Below are 3948 nucleotides of genomic sequence, written 5' to 3' on the forward strand. Positions count from 1 at the left end.
TCGAGACCATCCTGGCTAACACGGTGAAACCCCGTCTCTACTAAAAATACAAAAACAAAATTAGCTGGGCATGGTGGCCTGTAGTCCCAGCTACTCCAGAGGCTGAAGCAGAAGAATGGCGTGAACTGGGGAGGTGGAGCTTGCAGTGAGCCAAGATCATGCCACTGCACTCCAGCCTGGGCAACAGAGCGAGACCCCGTCTCAAAAAAAAAAAAAGAAAGAGAAAGAAAAAGAAACTAATTAAAACAAAAAACATAAAAACCGGAGGTGACCGGTGCATGGCTGAGCCCTGATCCACACAGCGTGCTCAGTCCTGTCTGGCCATCTGTATTTTAGGAGTGGGTGCGTGTGCTCTCAATTCCTATTTTACTTATTTAGACTTTCAGACTTTTCTACAATGGTCATACTTTATGCTTTGTGGAAGCATAAACAAGGAAAGAAACGACACAAGAACCTGGGCATTTGAAGTTTTGAGGGTCCTTCCTCCCATGTAATAAAGCCTCTAGTCCATTTGTAGTAATGGGATCCAGCTGCTCCTGGATGTTGGGGTTGGTGGGGGTGGCATCCGGGTGGGTGGAGCCTCTGAGGGAGCTGGGCCTTGGGGCTGGGGGCAGCTGGACCTGCTCCCTGTGAGATCTGCTGGAACTGGAATGATTGTGGTGGTGTTTTTCTCTTGGTGGTTGGTGGTTTCTCTCCTTGGAAGGTTCTCATTTTGAAATAGAATCTTCACAGATGCAATTAGGTAATGAGGTCGAATGGGCAGATTGCTTGAACCCAAGAGTTTGAGACCAGCCTGGGCAACAGGATGAAATCCCATCTCTACCAAATATCTAAAAATTAGCCAGGCATGGTGGTGCATCTATAGTCCCAGCTGCTTGAGAGGCTGAGGTGGGAGGATCACTTGTGCCCGGGAGTTGGAGGCTGCAGTGAGCTGTGATCATGCAGTGGCCTGGGTGACAGAGCAAGACCAAGACCCTGTGTCAAAAAAAAGAAGTCCCCAGATGACAGACATGCAACCAGGGCTGAGGACCACTGAGATCAGGACTCCCAGGGTAGCCAGCATTCGGTGGGTTTCATCCGTTTCCCAGCGCTGCCTCTGCCAGGCCTCAGGCATGAGCCCACCTGTCTACAACCCCTCTGCCATCTCAGCCTTCTCCAACCTGGAGATCAGGAGTCCCCTCCAGAGGCTGCCTTGCCTGTGGTTCTGCTCCTGGCTGCCTTGTGCTCAGTGGGGTTCCGGGAGACAGTCCTGGACAGACACCACGTGTTTCTCCTTCACATTGCCAGCACCTGGAAAAGTGCCTGGCACTTGGCGAGCTGTGCCCTTACCTGGGTGCTACTGACAATGGCTACACCTTGGCCTGGAAGTGGAGGCAGGAATCACTGTCCCATTCAACCGAGGAGAAAAGAGAGAAGCCCCTGTAACGCCCCCAGCTAAGTGGCTCTGGCCCTGGAGGGGACCATGTCCTTCACCTGCGGCGGGGCGCTACTCCTCAAACGACCTCGCAGCCGCCAAGAGCTGGAGCCTAGGCCTCAGAAATGCCCAAATCCTCCTCAGCAGGGTGGTGGCTCAGCCTATGGGGCATTAACAAAGTGGGGCCCTGGAGACATCCAAGAGAGGTGGCAGGTTTCTTCTGGTGTATGGAGAACAGAAAATACCCACGGCGTACTGCGCACGAAAGAGGGGTGCACAGTCAGGGAGTGACTTCGTAAACTTCACAGCCTCAGAAGGCATCTGGAAGACTGTACCCCAAATGTTGCAGGGATTTGAGAGGTAAGGCACGGGGCCTTTCCGTTTCTACTTTATATTGGAAATTTTCTATATTATTTATTTTTAAATAATGAATACATGACTTTTTATAGTAAAGACACCAAAGATTGCTCTTTGTGGAAAAACAGGAAGATGTAAATCTGGCTCTTACAGCTGAACAGAGCTTTCATGTACACAAAAGAAACACTTTTCACAGGCTAAAAAAAAAAAAAAAAAAAAAGAAACACTTTTCACAGGCAAACTAATATTATACAAGTTAAGAAAAGTGTCCACCCCATGTTGATCAAGAAGGATCTGCTGCAGCCTGACAGCAAGATATTGCAGGGTAGGGAGGTGCTGGGGTCCTCTTGGGAACCAAGCCAGTGGCCTAGCCAGCCAGCCTGTTGTCACTGCAGGCCCTCGACCCAACCTGGGGAGACTGGAGGAAGTTGGGGGAGGGCAGGGAGAAGGCGCACCAGGTAGTGGGCACTCAGAGGGAGTAAACCCCTTTCAGAAAATTGGCCCAGAATTACTCGAATGGGGGAGGGGGCATGAAACAGGGGCCACAGCCTGACCCTACTCCAGTCCAGGTAGAGCCAGGCCTTCACCAGCTGTGGGGACCAGGCGTGCCCCTGGTGATCTGAATACGTTTTTGTGCACTCACCACTGGAAACGGGGGGGGGGGGCACAGGCCACTCCTTCCTGTCTCCTTGGATGGCGCCGTGGCCTTGGGCCAACCTCCACTCACCCCAGTAGTGGCAGCTACAGACAAGGGTATTTCCTCATGGCCCAGTTGTCAGGACATTTGATACGTGGTTTCCAGCACAGGCCAGTAGAGAGAATACACTGTGGAAGGGATTGCTGCTGCTGGGGTGACTGGGCTTCATCAGTTTCCTTGGCTGAAGGATACTGAGTTACAGGCTTCAGGCTACTTTGTATCTCATTAAAGACACCTCTGGAGGCAGCTGCCATTACCACACTAACGAAATTAGCAAAAATCTTGACTGTCATCCAATACCTGGTCATTCAAATTTCTTGATTTTTTTTTTTTTTTTGAGACAGAGTTTCAATCTTGTTGCACAGGCTGGAGTGCAATGGCGCGATCTCGGCTCACCGCAACCTCTACCTCCTGGGTTCAAGCAATTCTCCTTCCTCAGCCTCCTGAGTAGCTGGCATGCACCACCATGCCCAACTAATTTTTTTGTATTTTTAGTAGAAATGGAATCTCTACTAAAAGTGATCCGCCTGCTTCGGCCTCCCAAAGTGCTGGGATTACAGGCGTGAGCCACCACGCCCGGCCCCCCTTGAAATGTCTTGACAGCAGGTTTGTTCAAATCCTTCAAGGAATAGGCCGGGCGCGGTGGCTCAAACCTGTAATCCCAGCACTTTGGGAGGCCGAGACGGGCGGATCATGAAGTCAGGAGATCGAGACCATCCTGGCTAACACGGTGAAACCCCGTCTCTACTAATAATACAAAAATCTAGCCGGGCGTGGTGGCGGGCGCCTGTAGTCCAAGCTACTCGGGAGGCTGAGGCAGGAGAATGGCGTGAACCCGGGAGGCAGAGCTTGCAGTGAGCTGAGATCCGGCCACAGCACTCCAGCCTGGGCGACAGAGCAAGGCTCTGTCTCAAAAAAAAAAAAAAAAAAAAAAAAAATCCTTCAAAGATTATCCCTCAAACCTGGTGGTTTTGTTTCTTGCGTCTCTCGCAGTCCTTCTTTTATGCCCTATTCTGCTCCCTTTGACGCAGGCATATTGAAGACACCAGCTGGGCATCTGGCAGAACACCCCACCTTCTGCACAAGTGTGGTGGCTACTTCATGGCCTCACCTGCATTGTCCCTCTGGGCCCAGTATTTCCTGCAGACAGGAAGTGAGCTGGACAGCCTTGCTCCTGATGGGCTCTAGCCCAGCAGCACAGGCCACAGCTGGGAGATTGCAGGAATGCAGAATCTTGGGCTCCTCCTAGGTCTGAACTGGAATTTGTGTTAACAAGCAACCCTGGGCAGTTTATATTCTCATTCAAGGTTGAGAAGTCCTAGACCAAAAGCTTCATTCAATACTGACTTATACTTTTAGAGGAAATCCTTCTTTTTGTCGGGGGACTGAGAGCCAGAGCCCAGCATCAGAAAGTAACACATATCCCCTCCTGGAAACCTACAAGCCACGCACAAGGTGACACTTTGGCACCACGAAATTA

This window comes from Colobus angolensis, unplaced genomic scaffold (genome assembly GCF_000951035.1).
Source record: "Colobus angolensis palliatus isolate OR3802 unplaced genomic scaffold, Cang.pa_1.0 Scaffold84, whole genome shotgun sequence".
Lineage (NCBI taxonomy): Eukaryota > Metazoa > Chordata > Mammalia > Primates > Cercopithecidae > Colobus > Colobus angolensis.